The following is a 20,095-nucleotide window of genomic DNA, read 5'->3' on the forward strand; positions in this document are numbered from 1 at the left end:
ACCTAGGTATTTGTAGTTGTCCACATACTCTAGGTCAGACCCGTCGAGAGTAGTGATTCTAGTCGGGTGGGCGGGTGCCAGCAGCGTTCGATTGAAGAGCATGCATTTAGTTTTACTAATGTTTAAGAGCAGTTGGAGGCTACTGAAGGAGTGTTGTATGGCATTTAAGCTCGTTTGGAGGTTTGTTAACACAGTGTCCAATGAAGGACCAGATGTATACAAAATGGTGTCGTCTGCGTAGAGGTGGATCTGAGAGTCACCAGCAGCAAGAGCGACATCATTGATATACACAGAGAAAAGAGTCGGCCCAAGAATTGAACCCTGTGGCACCCCCATAGAGACTGCCATAGGTCCAGACAACAGGCCCTCCGACTTGACACATTGAACTCTATCTGAGAAGTAGTTGGTGAACCAGGCGAGGCAGTCATTTGAGAAACCAAGGCTATTTAGTCTGCCAATAAGAATGCGGTGGTTGACAGAGTCGAAAGCCTTGGCCAGGTCGATGAAGACGGCTGCACAGTACTGTCTATTATCGATCGCGGTTATAATATCGTTTAGGACCTTGAGCGTGGCTGAGGTGCACCCATGACCAGCTCAGAAACCGGATTGCATTGCGGAGAAGGTACGGTGGGATTCGAAATGGTCGGTGATCTGTTTGTTAACTTGGCTTTCAAAAACTTTCGAAAGGCAGGGAAGGATAGATATAGGTCTGTAACAGTTTGGATATAGAGTGTCACCCCCTTTGAAGAGGGGGATGACCGCGGCAGCTTTCCAATCTCTGGGGATCTCAGACGTTACAAAAGAGGTTGAACAGGCTAGTAATAGGGGTTGCGACAATTTTGGCGGCTAGTTTTAGAAAGAAAGGGTCCAGATTGTCTAGCCCAGATGATTTGTAGGGGTCCAGATTTTGCAGCTCTTTCAGAATATAATAATAATAATAATATGCCATTTAGCAGACGCTTTTATCCAAAGCGACTTACAGTCATGCGTGCATACATAATTTTTTTTTGTGTATGGGTGGTCCCGGGGATCGAACCCACTACCTTAGCGTTACAAGCGCCATGCTCTACCAGCTGAGCTACAGAGGACCACAACATCAGCTGTCTGAATTTGGGGGGGGGGGGGGGGGGGGGGGGCATGGGCAAGTTGCAGCGGAGGGTGCAGAGCTGGTGGCCGGTAGTGGTAGCCAGGTGGAAAGCATGGCCAGCCATAGCAAAATGCTTGTTGAAATTCCCGATCATTGTAGATTTATCGGTGGTGATAGTGTTTCCTAGCCTCAGTGCAGTGGGCAGCTGGGAGGAGGTGCTCTTATTCTCCATGGACTTTACAGTGTCCCAAAACATTTTGGAGTTAGTGCTACAGGATGCAAATTTCTATTTGAAAAAGCTAGCCTTTTGCTTTCCTAACTGCTTGTATATATTGGTTCCTAACTTCCCTGAAAAGTTGCATATCGCAGGGGCTATTCGATGCTAATGCAGTACGCCACAGGAGGTTTTTGTGCTGGTCAAGGGCAGTCAAGTCTGAGGAGAACCAGTGGCTACATCTGTTCTTAGTTCTGTCTTTTTTGAATGGGGCATGTTTATTTAAGATTGAGAGGAAATTAATTTTAAAAGAACAACCAGGCATCCTCTACTGACGGAATGAGATCGATATCCATCCAGGATACCTGGGCCAGGTCAATTAGGAAGGCCTGCTCGCTAAAGTGTTTTAGGGAGCGTTTGACAGTGATGAGGGGTGGTCGTTTGACCGCGGACCCGTTACGGACGCAGGCAATAAGGCAGTGATCACTGAGATCCTGGTTGAAGACAGCGGAGGTGTATTTAGAGGGTAAGTTAGTCAGGATGATATCTATGAGGTTGCCCATGTTTACGGATTTAGGGTTGTACCTGGTAGGTTCGTTGATCATTTGTGTGAGATTGAGGGCATCTAGTTTGGTTTGTAGGATGGGCCGGGGTGTTAAGCATATCACAATTTAGGTCACCAAGCAGTACGAACTCTGAGGATAAATGGGGGGCAATCAATTCACATATGGTGTCCAGGCACAGCTGGGAGCTGAGGGTGGTCTGTAGCAAGCGGCAACAGCGAGAGACTTATTTCTGGAAAGATGGATTTTTAGAAGTAGAATCTCAAACTGTTTGGGCCCAGACCTGGATAGTATGATAGAGCTCTGCAGGCTATCTCTACAGTAGATTGCAACTCCACCCCCTTTGACAGTTCTATCTAGACGGAAAATGTTGTAGTTGGGGATGGACATTTCAGAATTTTTGGTGGCCTTCCTATGCCAGGATTCAGACACTGCTAGAACATCAGGGTTGGCGGAGTGTGGTAACGCAGTGAATAACTCAAACTTAGGAAGGAGGCTTCTGATGTTAACGTGCAGAAAACCAAGGCTTTTACGGTTACAGATGTCAACAAATGATAGCTCCTGGGGAGTAGGAGTGATACTGGGAGCTGCAGGGCCTGGGTTAGCCTCTACATCACCAGAGGAACAGAGGAGGACTAGAAAAAGGATACGGCTAAAGGCTTTAAGAACTGGTCTTCGAGGGCGTTGGGTACAGAGAATAAAGGGGGCAGATTTCCGGACGTTGTAGAATAGATTCAGGGCATTATGTACAGACAAGGATATGGAAGGATATGAGTACAGTGGAGGTAAACCTAAGCGTTGGGTAACAATGAAAGAGATAGCATCACTGGAGGCACCAATTGAGCCGGTCTCGGCGTGTATGTGGGGTGGAACAAAGGAACTATTTGAGGCAGTTTGAGAAGGACTTGGGGTTCTACAGTGAAATTGTATAATAAGAACTAACTGGAACAGCAATAGGCAAGGCATATTGACATGGGAGAGAGGCATAAAGCTATCACAGGTGTTATTAGAGAGAGCTAAGACAACAACTGGTAATGGCGATAAAGTTTGGGCTGAGGCTAAACAGATAAACAGGACAGGGTACCGTGTAAAGGAACAGTCCAGCAGGCATCAGCTGTGCAGCTGAGTGATCATAAGGTCCAGTGAACAGCAATATATGAGTCCGAGAGCAGTTCGAATTGGTACTACAGCACAGTGATCAGGAAGCATGGCTGTGGTTTGTGTGTGCTAGCAGGCCGGGGCAAGCAGATGGATCTTCGTGGTTGTCGCAACGGGAAGCCTGTTGAAACCACAGACGATTACGTCGGCAGATGAGTCGTGATGGATCGGAGGGGCTCCATGTCGACTCTAGGAGGTCCCGTCCGGTTGACAGAGAGGTAGAGGGCCTGACTCGAGGCTAGCTCAAGGCTGATTAGCCAACAACAACGTTAATTTGGTTGCAGCTAGCTAGTTGCGATTATCCAGTGTTAAAGGTCCAGTGATTCAGTGATTCCGGCAGAAAATCCGATAGGTTCTGGGCGACAACGCGCTGTGCAGACAGTGCAGACTAGCCGATAATAGTCCAAGCTAGAGCTGGCTGGTAGGTAGTGCAGGCCACGGACAATGGTGAAAAACCGCTATCTGTGGCTAATACTAAGTAGCTAGTTAACTGGTTAGCTGGCTACTCCCGTCCGGTAGACAGAGAGGTAGATAGCCGGGATATGGGCCTGCTCGAGGCTAGCTCAAGGCTAACTGATGCTTGCTTCGGGGGCAGTGGTGATTAGCCTACAGCAACATCCATTCGACATCCATTTGTAGAAAAGTATATTTAGTAGAAGTGTGATAGGGAAACATATACGTAAAATACAAAAAATACAAAAAAACTGGCTATTTACATGGACACACAAGAGAACACGACCGCACTGCTACGCCATCTTGGATTCCAAGATCCAAGATCTTGGATAATAAGATTGCACCTAAATCAACCATTTATCGGATCATCAAGAACTTCAAGGAGAGAGGTTCAATTGATGTGAAGAAGGCTTCAGGGCGCCCAAGAAAGTCCAGCCAGCCGTCTCCTAAAGTTGATTCAGCTGCGGGATAGGGGCACCACCAGGGCAGAGCTTGCTCAGGAATGGCAGCAGGCAGGTGTGAGTGCATCTGCACGCACAGTGAGGCGAAGACTTTTGGAGGATGGCCTGGTGTCAAGAAGGGCAGCAAAGAAGCCACTTCTCTCCAGGAAAAACATCAGGGACAGACTGATATTCTGAAAAAGGTACAGGGATTGGACTGCTGAGGACTGGGGTAAAGTCATTTCCTCTGATGAATCCCCTTTCCGATTGTTTGGGGCATCCGGAAAACACCTTGTCCGGAAAAGACAAGGTGAGCGCTACCATCAGTCCTGTGTCATGCCAACAGTAAAGCATCCTGAGACCATTCATGTGTGGGGTTGCTTCTCAGCCAAGGGAGTGGGCTCACTCACAATTTTGCCTAAGAACACAGCCATGAATAAAGAATGGTACCAACACATCCTCTGAGAGCAACTTCTCCCAACCATCCAAGAACAGTTTGGTGACGAACAATGCCTTTTCCAGCATGATGGAACACCAGCATAAGGCAACTAAGTGTCTTGGGGAACAAAACAAACATTTTGGGTCCATGGCCAGGAAACTCCCCAGACCTTAATCCCATTGAGAACTTGTGGTCAATCCTCAAGAGGCGGGTGGACAAACAAAAACCCACAAATTCTGACAAACTCCAAGCATTGATTATGCAAGAATGGGCTACCATCAGTCAGGATGTGGCCCAGAAGTTAATTGACAGCATGCCAGGGCGGATTGCAGAGGTCTTGAAAAAGAAGGGTCAACACTGCAAATATTGACTCTTTGCATAAACTTAATGTAATTGTCAATAAAAGCCTTTGACACTTATGGAATGCTTGTAATTATACCTCAGTATACCATAGTAACATCTGACAAAAATATCTAAAAACACTGAAGCAGCAAACGTTGTGAAGACCAATAATTGTCATTCTCAAAACTTTTGACCATGACTGTACATTCGGAAAGTATTCAGACCCCTTGACTTTATCCACATTTTGTTACGTTACAGCCTTGTTCTAAAATGTATTTACATTTTTATTTTTTTATCCCTTCATCAATCTACACACAATACCCCATAATGACAAAGCAAAAACAGGTTTTTATAATTTTTTGCAAATGTATAAAAAAATGTATAACTGAAATATCACATTTACATAAGTATCCAGACCCTTTTCTCAGGACTTTGTTGAAGCTCCATTGGCAGCGATTACAGCCTTGTGTCTTCTTGGGTATGACGGTACAAGCTTGGCACACCTGTATTTGGGGAGTTTCTACCATTCTTCTCTGCAGATCCTCTCAAGTGTCACGATCGTCGTAAGTAAAGGACCAAGGCGCAGCGTGATATGCGTACATCTTTTAATGAGTACTTAATAACAAATACAAAACAACAAAACGATACGTGAAATCCTAAGGTTAACAAAACACAAACCTCTCCGGAACAAGATCCCATAAATGACAAGTGCAAAACAGGCTGCCTAAGTATGGGTCCCAATCAGAGACAACAAGCCACAGCTGCCTCTGATTGGGAACCACCCTGGCCAACATAGAAACACATGAACTAGAACATAGAACACTAAACATAGAAACTAACACCCTGGCTTAACATATAAGAGTCCCCAGAGCCAGGGCGGACTGCGACCGCGCCAACTAAACCCAACAGGGGAGGGGCCGGGTGGGCATTCCGCCTCGGAGGCGGATCCGGCTCCGGGCGTGACCACCACTCTCTAGCTACCCCCCTGTAGCGCCCCTGGTCTGGTCCCGCTGGCTGGAGCTGGACTGGACATCGGTGGAGCGGATTGCTTAGGCTCCGGTGTGGAGCAGCTGACCGGTGCCTGACCAGGCACCGGTGGAATAGGCACAGGCTGTGCCGGACTGACGACGCGCACCACTGGCTTGGTGCGGGGAGCAGGAACGGGCCGGACCGGGCTGACGACACGCACCTCTGGCTTGGTGCTGGGAGTAGGAACAGGCCGGACCGGGCTGATGACGCCTACCACTGGCTTGGTGCGGGGAGCAGGAACAGGCCGGACCGGGCTGGCGGCGCGCACCACTGGCTTGGTGCGAGGGGCAGGAACAGGCCGGGCCGGGCTGGCGACGCGCACCACAGGCTTGGTGCGAGGGGCAGGAACAGGCCGAGCCGGACTGGGAACATGCACCTCTAACTTAGTGCGGGGAGCAGGAACGGGTTGGGCCGTACTAGGAACACGCACCACTAACTTAGTGCGGTGAGCAGGAACGGGTTGGGCCGTACTGGGAACACGCAGCACTAACTTAGTGCGTGGAGCAGGAAAGGGTTGGGTCGTACTGGGAACACGCACCACTTACTTAGTGCGGGGAGCAGGAACGGGTCGGGCCGGACTGGGAACACGCACCACTAACTTAGTGCGGGGAGCGGGAACGGGTCGGGCCGGACTGGGAACACGCACCACTGGCCTTGTGCGGGAATCAGGAACGGGCCGGACCGGACTGGTGACACACACCACTTGCTTGGTGCGAGGAGCGGGACTGGATTTCCTCATAAACCTCCGCTCCCTCTGCTGCCTACTCAGTTCCTCTCGCTGGGCCTCTACACTCTCCTTCTCCCTCCTGACCAATGGCCCCAGTAACCTGGTGGCCTCCTCTCCTAGTCCACAAACTCCCCCTGTAGCTGCCTCTAGCAGCCCCGTCGTCCATGCCGTGTGCCCCCCTCAAAAAATGTCTTGGGGTTGCCTCTCGCCTGTCCGACGACGGCCCGGTTGGTGCCGCTTCTCCTCTCCTGCCTGGACATCCTACCTCATCGCCCTCCGGTAGCGGACGGCCTCCTCCTCGGTGATCTTCCCCCAACCGAGGAGGACATCCACTAGCGTTACCTCCGGCGTTTGCTCCTGGACACGCTGCTTGGTCCTTATTTGGTGGGATCTTCTGTCACGGTCGTCATAAGAAGCAGACCAAGGTGCAGCGTGATATGCGTACATCTTTTAATGAGTACTTAATAACAAAAACAAAACAACAAAACGATACGTGAAGTCCTAAGGTTAACAAAACACAAACCTCTCCGGAACAAGATCCCACAAATGACAAGTGCAAAACAGGCTGCCTAAGTATGGGTCCCAATCAGAGACAACAAGCCACAGCTGCCTCTGATTGGGAACCATCCCGGCCAACATAGAAACACATGAACTAGAACATGAACATAGAACACTAAACATAGAAACTAACACCCTGGCTCAACATATAAGAGTCCCCAGAGCCAGGGCGTGACATCAAGCCCTGTCAGGTTGGATGGGGAGCGTCGCTGCACAGCTATTTTCAAGTCTCTCCAGAGATGTTAGATCGGGTTCAAGTCCGGGCTCTGACTGGGCCACTCAAGGACATTGAGACTTGTCCCGAAGCCACTCATGCATTGTCTTGGCTGTGTGTTTAGGGTCATAGTCATGTTGGAAGGTGAACCTTCGCCCCAGTCTGAGGTCTTGAGCGCTTCATCAAGGATCTCTCTGTACTTTGCTCCGTTCATCTTTGCCTCGATCCTGACTAGTCTCCCAGTCCCTGCCGCTGAAAAACATCCCTACAGTATAATGCTGCCACTGCCATGCTTCACCGTAGGGATGGTGCTAGGCATCACCTTAGGGATGAAGTGGCTTCTGCATTCAGGCCAAAGAGTTCAATCTTGGTTTCATCTGACCAGAGAATCTTGTTTCTCATGGTCAGAGTCCTTTAGGTGCCTTTTGGCAAGCGGGCTGTTTTGTGCCTTTTACTGAGGAGTGGCTTCCATCTGGCCACTCTACCATAAAGGCCTGATTGGTGGAAGTGCTGCAGAGATGGGAGAATCTTCCAGAAGGTCAACCATCTCCACAGAGGAACTATGGAGCTCTGTCAGAGTGACCATCGGGTTCTTGGTCACCTCCCTGACCAAGATCCTTCTCCCCCGATTGCTCAGTTTAGCCGGGCGGCCAGCTCTAGGAAGATTCTTGGTGGTTCCAAACTTCTTCCATTTAAGAATGTAGGCCATTGTGTTCTTGGGGACCTTCAATGCTGCAGTAATGTGTTGGTACCCTTCCCCAGATCTGTGCCTCGACACAATCCTGTCTCGGAGCTCTACAGACAATTCCTTCGACCTCATGGCTTGGTTTTTGCTTTGACATGCACTGTCAACTGTGGGACCTTATATAGACAGGTGTGTGCCTTCCAAATCATGTCCAATCAATTGAATTTACCACAGGTGGACTCCAATCAAGTTGTAGAAACATCTCAAGGATGATCAATGGAAACAGGATGCACCTGAGCTCAATTTTGAGTCTCATAGCAAAGGGTCTGAATACTATTTCTTTTTTTTTGCAAAGATCTCTAAAAACCGGTTGATTGATGAGTAAAAAAAACAATTTAATCCATTTAAGAATAAGGCTGTAACAAAATGTGGAAAAAGGGAAGGGATCTGAATACTTTCCAAATGCACTGTAAGTGTCAAGTGTAGACACGTCCATAGGTAGCTGCATTTACATCTCCAGAAGACCACACCAACTACTGCTCTGGCATATTGTGGATATACAGCGTGAGGTTTATGGGTGGAGACATGGCGGTTCACATCCACATTAGACTTACATTGCTATATACTGTACTCCCTAGTCTCATATTGAAAAAGGTAGTAGTTAAGGTTCATGCTCATAATAATTTTATAGGCAAACTTTATTGGTTCACATTAGGGCTGTGCGATATATTGAATTAATTTGATTAATTTGAATGCAAGTTTTAGCGCAAGTTTTTACTAAATTGTACATTTTTAAGTGCTTTTATGTCCGCTTGTTCTCATGTTGTATTTTTGCTCGTCTCCTTCCTGCTGTGACTGTGCACCTTCTCATTTACACACACAAAGACCCTCCCCCTGTCACTCACACCAACAAGGTTGAGAGAGCACATCTTCCTCACTGACAAGCGGTTTCAACTCGCTATTTGCATTTGAGGTTTGGTCCAACAGAATCGGTGATATGGACACCAAAACACATTGAGACATTCTTTAACTGAAACAGAGAAGTTAAAAAGGCTACAATTAGAAAGGTTATGTCTCAACTCCTCAAATTGCGTGCGGAGCAGACACTACTGAAACAGTAGTGTAAATGAACATTGATTCTGGAAAATGAATGCTTAGTTTGTTACGCACGATACCACGTACGGCACACAGCATTTTAGCTAATGACTGTTATACTAGTTGCCTAGTCTTTTATAAATGCGCAATAAACATAAAACACAATTATATAAGGAATTGGCATATTGACGCAAGACATTTCAGTTTAATGTTTTACTTTTACATTATGGGGTATTGTGTGTAGGCCAGTGACACAAAATCTCAGGCTGTAACACAACAAAATGTGGAAAAAGTCAAGAAGTGTGAATACTTTCTGAAGGCACTGTACTTTCTCATCTAGTATTGAGAAAGGTGGTAGTTGAGGTTCCATCCACATTATAATATTTTAAAGTGATACTAAGGTATGCGTGATAGGTATCCTTAGCCCCACGCTGTCATACTTCTTAGACCTGGTGGTCTTGTAATGCGATAACGTTGGATATCAAGGTTCCCCCTAGAGTACATACTGTACAGTATATTGCATACCGGTATATAGAAATGTGTCTTGCCAATTCTGCCTCTGCCCTGTGGACCGTGTTTGAAGTAGCTACTAATTTGACGTTTGAAAGGAAAAGCTCAAAAGCAAAGCTCATTGCCAAGTTAAAAAGAGTTCAAAAATACACTGAGGGGCCAGCCTGGTCTCAGAGCAATACAATATATACTTTACGTATTTCTGAGCAGCTCCAAGACGTATGATACCTACTAATGGTCTAGTTTAGTTACTTGTGGTAGCATTTTAGTCTTCCCCTAACTTCCCTGAGCCTTATTCTAAACTTCCTAACCTTTGTTGTTAGTTCCCCTAAACGCCAATGTAGATTCTCCCGTAATTTTCATTTTTTGATACTGCGCAACAAGCAACCTGGTCTCAGATAAAGACGTGCAATACTCTACATCCTCCATGTTGTTAATTAAGTCACGTCTTCTAATTCGTATGATATTGTACAACTGCTATTCCATTCATGTAACCTAACATAATGTAAAGCAACATTTCATACTAAATGGAATGTCACAGTTTTACATACAGTGGGGAAAAAAAGTATTTAGTCAGCCACCAATTGTGCAACTTCTCCCACTTAAAAAGATGAGAGAGGCCTGTAATTTTCATCATAGGTACACGTCAACTATGACAGACAAATTGAGCATTTTTTTTCCAGAAAATCACATTGTAGGATTTTTTATGAATTTATTTGCAAATTATGGTGGAAAATAAGTATTTGGTCACCTACAAACAAGCAAGATTTCTGGCTCTCACAGACCTGTAACTTCTTCTTTAAGAGGCTCCTCTGTCCTCCACTCGTTACCTGTATTAATGGCACCTGTATGAACTTGTTATCAGTATAAAAGACACCTGTCCACAACCTCAAACAGTCACACTCCAAACTCCACTATGGCCAAGACCAAAGAGCTGTCAAAGGACACCAGAAACAAAATTGTAGACCTGCACCAGGCTGGGAAGATTGAATCTGCCATAGGTAAGCAGCTTGGTTTGAAGAAATCAAATGTGGGAGCAATTATTAGGAAATGGAAGACATACAAGACATTTACATTTACATTTTAGTCATTTAGCAGACGCTCTTATCCAGAGCGACTTACGGGAGCAATTAGGGTTAAGTGCCTTGCTCAAGGGCACATTTACGTCATTTAGCAGACGCTCTTATCCAGAGCGGCTACAAATTGGTAGCCAGACTAAACCCTATAGCCAGTGGGATAACCACTTTACAATTATACTTTTTTGTATTTATTTATTTATCCTATCCCAGGTGTTCCTTAAAGAGGTGGGGTTTCAAATGTCTCCGGAAGGTGGTGAGTGACTCCGCTGTCCTGGCGTCGTGAGGGAGCTTGTTCCACCATTGGGGTGCCAGAGCAGCGAAAAGTTTTGACTGGGCGGAGCGGGAAATATGCTTCCGCAGAGGAAGGGGAGCCAGCAGGCCAGAGGTGGATGAACGCAATGCCCTCGTTTGGGTGTAGGGACTGATCAGAGCCTGAGGGTACGGAGGTGCCGTTCCCCTCACTGCTCCATAGGCAAGCACCATGGTCTTGTAACGGATGCGAGCTTCAACTGGAAGCCAGTGGAGTGTGCGGAGGAGGGGGGTGACGTGAGAGAACTTGGGAAGGTTGAACACCAGACGGGCTGCAGCATTCTGGAGGAGTTGTAGGGGTTTAATGGCACAGGCAGGGAGCCCAGCCAACAGCGAGTTGCAGTAATCCAGACGGGAGATGACAAGTGCCTGGATTAGGACCTGTGCCGCTTCCTGTGTAAGGCAGGGTCGTACTCTCCGAATGTTGTAGAGCATGAACCTGCAGGATCGGGTCACCGCCTTGATGTTAGCGGAGAACGACAGGGTGTTGTCCAGGGTCACGCCAAGGCTCTTCGCACTCTGGGAGGAGGACACAGCGGAGTTGTCAACCGTGATGGCGAGATCATGGAACGGGCAGTCCTTCCCCGGGAGGAAGAGCAGCTCCGTCTTGCCAGGGTTCAGCTTGAGGTGGTGACCACTGATAATCTCCCTCGATCTGGGGCTCCACGCAAGATCTCACCCCGTGGGGTCAAAATGATCACAAGAACGGTGAGCAAAAATCCCAGAACCACACGGGGGGACCTAGTGAATGACCTGCAGAGAGCTGGGACCAAAGTAACAAAGCCTACCATCAGTAACACACTACGCCGCCAGGGACTCAAATCCTGCAGTGCCCCCTGCTTAAGCCAGTACATGTCCAGGCCCATCTGAAGTTTGCTAGAGTGCATTTGGATGATCCAGAAGAGGATTGGGAGAATGTCATATGGTCAGATGAAACCAAAATATAACTTTTTGGTAAAAACTCAACTCGTCGTGTTTGGAGGACAAAGAATGCTGAGTTGCATCCAAAGAACACCATACCTACTGTGAAGCATGGGGGTGGAAACATCATGCTTTGGGGCTGTTTTTCTGCAAAGGGACCAGGCCGAATGATCCGTGTAAAGGAAAGAATGAATGGGGCCATGTATTGTGAGATTTTGAGTGAAAACCTCTTTCCATCAGCAAGGGCATTGAAGATGAAACGTGGCTGGGTCTTTCAGCATGACAATGATCCCAAACACACCGCCCGGGCAACGAAGGAGTGGCTTCGTAAGAAGCATTTCAAGGTCCTGGAGTGGCCTAGCCAGTCTCCAGATCTCAACCCCATAGAAAATCTTTGGAGGGAGTTGAAAGTCTGTGTTGCCCAGCGACAGCCCCAAAACATCACTGCTCTAGAGGAGATCTGCATGGAGGAATGGGCCAAAAAAAACAGCAACAGTGTGTGAAAACCTTGTGAAGACTTACAGAAAACATTTGACCTGTGTCATTGCCAACAAAGGGTATATAACAAAGTATTGAGAAAGTTTTGTTATTGACCAAATACTTATTTTCCACCATCATTTGCAAATAAATTCATTAAAAATCCTACAATGTGATTTTCTGGATATTTTTTTCTCATTTTGTCTGTCATAGTTGACATGTACCTATGATGAAAATTACAGGCCTCTCTCATCTTTTTAAGTGGGAGAACTTGCACAATTGGTGGCTGACTAAATACTTTTTTCCCCCACTGTATAGAACAATAATAATTGCCCTAAGACCATGTTGGAGGGACTGACCGTCTGACTTTCTCCCTCCATTAACTATGACTAAATTTTTCCTCACATTCCTGACCTATCTTTGACCATGTAACAGGAAAAAAGACTTAGAGAAAACAAAAAATATATATTTTTAAGTCTGCTTTTTTCTTCTTCTCTTTAATAGCACAATATAATGAGCTTTGCTCATTTCTAGAGAACTTTTTACTCGGGGAACCCGGCACCCACAGAATGAGACATACTTCACACCATCTATGGAGTCACACTTTGCAAACTGGTGCGGTTATTCTCTCTCCTTTCTGTCAGCGTCTCTGTCGGCATTCAGGGCAACAGCGGAATTAATTACACAATCACAGGCTTACATCTCTCACTGCAAACACAATCTAACACTGGTCAGCATCTAGCTACACACAGTCAGATTAATAAAACAAACCATAATCTCTGGCTCTGCTCTCTTCTTTGTCTCCGCTGCTCCACTTTGCAGAGAAGAGTGAATCTACCGACTGCCTGGGTTGTGCAGCAGCTCGATATTAGAAGCAAAAAGGCATTTGCTTTTCTCCATGCATGTGATGAAACCTCCAACTGCAATTCTATACTCAGCTATCATTAAATGAAAAATACAATAAAATGTTACTCCCTCACTCACTAATGAATACATAAATACTTTTAATACAGAACATTTGCCTTTTAAATAGTACAGATTGAAATAAACTAGCATGAAATATTGTATGGATAAAACCATCTATGGAGAAATGCAGTCTCCCCTTCCTTTCTATTAATTCCAAAAAGGTTTGACTTTACAACCAAATATATCTCCATGATAGCACTTACAGCAGAGATAAAAGTATAGTCATATTTACAGAAACACTAACAATCAGTTAATTACAGACTTCAACAATAGGCTCAAGCTTTTACACATTCTTTACATTAAGGATCCCAAAAGACTTACTACAGAGAAAATGAGTTCTTCATATTCATTAAAAAAGGCCAGCCCTCATTATTCTTGATAACACATCTCACTGATGTTACATGAATAACATTAAACCCATCCTTCGTTTGTTTTTGCTATGTTTAATGGGAAATGATCAGCAAACTCCTTACTTCCCTCCCATGACTATAGAATGTGTCAAACCTCTGATGAATACATGTAAATGTTTGTACTGTACTGAGTTCAGACTAAAATAAATGTACTGTATATCTCAATGATCACAAGGTAATTCACACGCAATGTGCACATTTTTTCAAAAACGGAATACATGTTACCTGAAGGACAGTTAAGTTAATTCTGAAATTGTTGGCAGGGCACTATCAAGTCTACCCCGACCCCAAGAAACACCTGGCAGAGGCAGAATAGGAGACGGAGTGCTCTTTTCACAGGAGTGGGCCTCTGATCCTTGAGCTGAAGGAGATTTGCTCTCCCCAGACACGCTTCCTGCACACGCAGCATTACCAGCAAACTCAAGCCTGATTGGAAAGGAGAATAGCTCAAAATGCAGTGTTGTACGCTGGGCTGGCATCCTCACATCCTATCAGGGACACCAGTCTGCAGGGCTCTGGAACCAGCAGCCCAGGTTACATCTGGACATGAAGACTTGGGGACTGGACTGGCAACAGAGACATTGACACCACGCCTGAGTTCTGAGACGCCAACACGGCAGCTAGATCTGAGATGCCAACACGGTAGCGAGTTCTGAGACGCCAACACGGCAGCGAGTTCTGAGACGCCAACACATTTACATTTACGTCATTTAGCAGACCCTCTTATCCAGAGCGACTTACAGTTAGTGCACAATTATTATTATTATTATTTTTTTATACTGGCCCCCCGTGGGAATCGAACCCACAACCCTGGCGTTGCAAACGCCATGCTCTAACAACTGAGCTACCTCCCTGCCGGCCATTCCCTCCCCTACCCTAGACGACGCTGGGCCAATTGTGCGCCGCCCCATTGGTCTCCCGGTTGCGGCCGGCTACGACAGAGCCTGGCTTCGAACCAGGATCTCTAGTGGCACAGCTAGCACTGCGATGCAGTGCCTTAGACCACTGCGCCACTCGGGAGAATCAAAAGATTCCTCCACGGCAGCGAGATCTGAGAATCAAAAGACACCTCTGAATATATTCCCGCTGCTTCAGCAGGTTAGCCATGTGCCTGGGAAAGACCCCTTTCTCTCCCTAGTGAGGAGTGACAGACAGAAAGGCAGACAGACAGGCAGGGAGGCAGACAGCTAGACCTGCTCTCCCTGTACTCCTCCCTCCACTACAGAGCAGAGGACACGGTCAAAAGGAGGGCTTGAAACATTGTTTCACCAGGCAGTTAGTTATACGGGGCGAGCGAGGAGCGGGAGAGAAGTGCATTAAGTATAATGAATGTCAGCCAGCACATCCCAGTAGTCTGACACATCAGGTGCCAATTATATTGGCAGGCCCAGTCATCCACTCTGAGGAGAGCCTCCTTTGGCCTACCTGACATCTGCCTCATTAGCTGGGACAGACAAACACAGACAGAAGGTGCAGTCTGGCTCCACGCCCGCCCCGGGCCTCCCTACCTGGGCCTTCACAGGGGTGCAGGGACACCAACCACTTCCTCAAGCTCAGCTCTCTTACCTATTATTAATGATATGGATGGAGGATGTGGTGGAATATGAATAAGAGACAGACGGACGGAGTGGAGTGACATTCGAGGTAATTATACCGTTTCACCACAAATCAAATAAAATTGTATTTGCCACATGCGCCAAATACAACAGGTGTAGAACTTACAGTGAAATGTTTCATTACAAGCCCTTAACCAACAATGCAGTTAAGTAAAAAATAGATAAGTAAAAAATTAAATAAAAATAATTAAACAGCAGCAGTAAAATAAAATAACAGTAGGGAGGCTATGTACAAGGGGTACCGGTATACGGTCAATGTGCGGGGGCACCGGTTAGTCGAGGTAATTGAGGTATTATGTAGATGTGGGTAAAGTTATAGTGACTATGCATAGATAATAAACAGAGTAGCAGCAAAGTAAAAGAGGGGATGGGGTGGGACAATGCAAATAGTCTGGGTAGCCATGATTAGCTGTTCACGAGTCTCATGGCTTGGGGGTAGAAGCTGTTAAGAAGCCTTTTGGACCTAGACTTGGCGCTCCGATACCACTTGCCGTGCGGGAGCAAAGAGAACAGTCTATGACCAGGGTGGCTGGAGTCTTTGACAATTTTTAGGACCTTCCTCTGACACCGCCTGGTATAGAGGTCCTGGATGGCAGGAAGCTTGGCGCCAGTGATGTACTGGGCCGTCCGCACTACCCTCTGTAGTGCCTTGCGGTCAGAGGCCAAGCAGTTGCCATACCAGGCGGTGATGCAACCAGTCAGGATGTTCTCGATGGTGCAGCTGTAGAACCTTTTGAGGATCTGAGGACCAATGCCAAGTCTTTTCAGTCTCCTGAGGGGGAATAAGCTTTGTTGTGCCCTCTTCACGACTGTCTTGGTGTGTTTGGACCATGATAGTTTGTTGGTGATGTGGACACCAAGGAACTTGAAGCTCTCAACCTGTTCCACTACAGCACCATCAATGAGAATGGGGGCGTGCTCAGTCCTCTTTTTCCTGTAATCCACAATCATCTCCTTTGACTTGATCATGTTGAGGAAGAGGTTGTTATCCTGGCACCACACGACCAGGTCTCTGACCTCCTCCCTATAGGCTGTCTCATCATTGTCGGTGATCAGGCCTACCACTGTTGTGTCGTCAGCAAACTTAAATGATGGTGTTGGAGTCGTGCCTGGCCATGTAGTGATGGGTGAACAGTGAGTACAGCAGGGGACTGAGCACGCATCCCTGAGGGGCCCCCGTGTTGAGGATCAGCGTGGCAGATGTGTTGTTACCTACCCTTAACACCTGGGGGCATCCCATCAGGAAGTCCAGGATCCAGTTGCAGAGGGAGGTGTTTAGTCCCAGGGTCCTTATCTTAGTGATGAGCTTTGAGGGCACTATGGTGTTGAACGCTGAGCTGTAGTCAATGAATAGCATTCTCACGTAGGTGTTCCTCTTGTCCAGGTGAGAAAGGGCAGTGTAGAGTGCAATAGAGATTGCATCATCTGTGGATCTGTTGGGGGGGTATGCAAATTGGAGTGGGTCTAGGGTTTCTGGGATAATGGTGTGGATGTGAGCCATGACCAGCCTTTCAAAGTACTTCATTGCTACAGAAATGAGTGCTACGGGTTGGAAGTCATTTAGGCAGGTTATCTTAGTGTTCTTGGGCACAGGGACTATGGTGGTCTGCTTGAAACATGTTGGTATTACAGACGCAGTCAGGGACATGTTGAAAATGTCAGTGAAGACACTTGCCAGTTGGTCAGCGCATGGTCGGAGTACACGTCCTGGTAATCCGTCTGACCCTGTGGCCTTGTGAATGTTGACCTGCTTAAAAGTCTTACTCACGTCGGCTACGTAGAGCGTGATCACATAGTCATCTGGAACAGGTGATGCTCTCATGCATGCTTCAGTGTTCCTTGACTCGAAGCCAGCATAGAAGTGATTTAGCTCGTCTGGTAGGCTCGTGTCACTAAAAGCTCGCAGCTGTGCTTCCCTTTTAGTCTGTAATAGTTTGCAAGCCCTGCCACATCCGACGAGCGTCGGAGCCGGTGTAGTACGATTCAATCTTAGTCCTTGACTCTTTGCCTGTTTGATGGTTCGTCTGAGGGCATAGCGAGATTTCTTATAAGTGTCCGGGTTAGAGTCCCGCTGCTTGAAAGTGTCAGCTCTACCCTTTAGCTCATTGCGGATGTTGCCTGTAATCCATGGCTTCTGGTTGGGGTATGTACGTACGGTCACTGTGGGGACGACGTCATCGATGCACTTATTGATGAAGCCAGTGACTGATGTGGTGTACTCCTCAATGCCATTGGAAGAATCCCAGAACATATTCCAGTCTATGATAGCAAAACAGTCCTGTAGCTTAGCATCTGCGTCATCTGACCAGTTCCTTATTAACCGAGTCACTTGTGCTCCCTGCTTTAGTTATTGCTTAAAAGCAGGATTCAGGAGGATAGAATTATGGTCAGATTTGCCAAATGGAGGGCAAGCTTTATACACGTCTCTGTTGGTGGAGTAAAGGTGGTCTACAGTTTTTTCCCCTCTGGTTGCACATTTAACATGCTGGTAGAAATGAGGTAGAATGGATTTAAGTTTCCCTGCATTAAAGTCCCCGGCCACTAGGAGCGCTGCCTCTAGATGAGTGTTTTCCTGTTTGCTTATGGCCTTAAACAGCTCACTGAGTGCAATCTTAGTGCCAGCATCAGTTTGTGGTGGTAAATAGACAGCTACAAAAAATATAGAAGGAAACTCTTGGTAAATAGTGTGGTCTACAGCTTATCATGAGATACTCTACCTCTGGCGAGCAAAACTTCCTTAGTATTAGATTTTGTGCACCAGCTGTTGTTTACAAATATACACAGACCGCCACCCCTTGTGTTACCGGAGTCAGCCGTTCTATCCTGCCGATGTAGCGTATATCCCGCCAGCTGTATGTTATCCATGTCGTTGTTCAGCCACGAATCGGTGAAACATAAGATATTACAGTTTAATGTCCCGTTGGTAGGATATTCTTGGTCTTAGGTCGTCCATTTTGTTTTTCAATGATTGTACATTGGCTAATAGGATTGATGGAAGAGGCAAATTACTCACTCGCCGTCGGATCCTTACAAGGCACCCCGACCTACGTCCACGATATCTCAGTCTCTTCCTCATAGCAATGACTAGGATTTGGTCATTGTCGGGTGTCTGTATAATATCCTTCCCGTCCGACTCGTTGAAGAAAAAAATATGTCCAATACGAGGTGAGTAATCGTTGTCCTGTTATCCAGAAGCTCTTTTTGGTCGTAAGAGACAGTGGCAGAAACATTATGTACAGAATAAACAACAAATTATGCTAAAAAACACAAATAATAGCACAATCTTTATTTCACTACATATGACCAGGGCCCATTGGGCTATGGTCAAAAGTAGTGCACTATATAGAGAATAGGGTTCCATTTGGGATGGTACGTGCTGTAGCTGTAGTGGTCAAGTGGATTGGGCAGGGTAGGTTGGTCATTAGTCAACATCAGTGGTGTTTTCCTATTAAATATGCATAACCTGGTAAATCAAGCATTCATGGGTATCGTGGCCTCCGGCGTTTCGGAGCTATCACTATTGATTTTGTGAAGCTTTTGCAAAATGATGAACACAGATGTGTCAAGGCATTCATCAAATTGTCTCAATGAACTCAATCAATCCCCTAGTGCAGAGGAAGACCAAGCTGTTTTCTCTGATTGATAAAGCACGGACTGATCTGAAAGGTAAACAAAAACAGGCTGTGACAATGATATTTCGGGTAAATCCATTTGAATTCAATCACTTTCTGACAGCACCGCTTTTGATTTGAACAAAACCTTCCATACATATTTGCCCATTGTAGAAGTGATTTTGAAACTTTGATTTGAAGTGCTCAGAAAGACCTGAATGCCAAAACTTTCAAGAGATAAAAGGTGCTCAAAGTTGAAAAATATTGCATAGCCCACCATACCATGAGACATCCATGTTTTCATTACTGGAAAAGATAAACGGTTGAGATTGATGTCTTTTAAAGCTTACAAAACAGGTTAGTCAACATTTCATTTTTTTTTACCATAAATGTTAGTAATCTAAAAACGTGTAAACTCCGATTTTTTTCATATTCACATACACTACATGACCAAAAGTATGTGGACACCTGCTCGTCGAACATGTCATTCCAAAATCATGGGCATTAATATGAGTTGGTCCCCCCTTTGCTGCTATAACAGCCTCCACTCTTCTGGGAAGGCTTTGCACTTGATGTTGGAACATTGCTGCGGGGACTTCCTTCCATTCAGCCACAAGAGCATTATTGAGGTCGGGCACTGATGTTGGGCAACTAGGCCTAGATCGCAGTTGGCGTTCCAATTCATCCTAAAGGTGTTTGATGGGGTTGAGGTCAGGGCTCTGTGCAGACCGGTCAAGTTCTACCACACAGATTGAGACAAACCATTTATGTATGGACCTCACTTTGTGCACAAGGGCATTGTCATGCTGAAACAGGAAAGGGCCTTCCCCAAACTGTTGCCACAAAGTTGGAAGCACAGAATCATCTAGAATGTCAATGTATGCTGTAGCGTTAAGATTTCCCTTCACTGGAACTAAGGGGGCTAGCCCGAACCATGAAAAACAGCCTCAGACCATTATTCCTCCTCCACCAAACTTCACAGTTGTCACTATGGATTCGGGCAGGTAACGTTATCCTGGCATCCGCCAAACCTAGATTCGTCTGTCGGACTGCCAGATGGTGAAGCGTGATTCATCACTCCAGAGAATGCGTTTCCACTGCTCCAGAGTCCAATGGCGGCGAGCTTTACACCACTCCAGTCGATGCTTGGCATTGCTCTTAGGCTTCTGTGCAGCCATGGAAACCCATTTCA

The 20,095-nt window shown here is 46.4% G+C and overlaps 1 protein-coding gene across 1 annotated transcript in view; it reads right to left on the reverse strand.

Moving 5' to 3' along the window:
* The window catches only part of LOC311144487 (netrin receptor UNC5D-like), a gene marked incomplete at both ends in the record, with an annotated part of 243,161 nt that overhangs the window by 111,521 nt on the left and 111,545 nt on the right, over positions 1-20,095 (reverse strand). The gene's annotated exons all lie outside the window — the stretch shown is intronic.

Source organism: Coregonus lavaretus (assembly GCF_964263955.1).
Source record: "Coregonus lavaretus genome assembly, chromosome: 17".
Lineage (NCBI taxonomy): Eukaryota > Metazoa > Chordata > Actinopteri > Salmoniformes > Salmonidae > Coregonus > Coregonus lavaretus.